The sequence below is a fragment of the Halyomorpha halys genome, unplaced genomic scaffold (genome assembly GCF_000696795.3).
Source record: "Halyomorpha halys isolate HHAL.00 unplaced genomic scaffold, Hhal_1.1 Scaffold138.1, whole genome shotgun sequence".
Taxonomy (NCBI): domain Eukaryota; kingdom Metazoa; phylum Arthropoda; class Insecta; order Hemiptera; family Pentatomidae; genus Halyomorpha; species Halyomorpha halys.
Window position 1 is genome coordinate 725,564 of NW_027115565.1, and position 216 is coordinate 725,779.

Here is a 216-nt window from a genome sequence, read left to right on the forward strand (position 1 = left end):
AATTTCATTTTGTCCTGAGAACCATTTTAATGTTTTGCATACCTCTACAGACTCTTCACTTAGTTAGAGGGATGAAATTTCGTATGCGTTGGTGTTAGAGATGCCACATCGATAAAAAAACATCGATGTTCAATACTAAAACATCGACAAAAAACATCGATGTTTTTTTTTTTAACCATTTCCGTGACATAAAGTCTTTTATAAAGACTACCCATG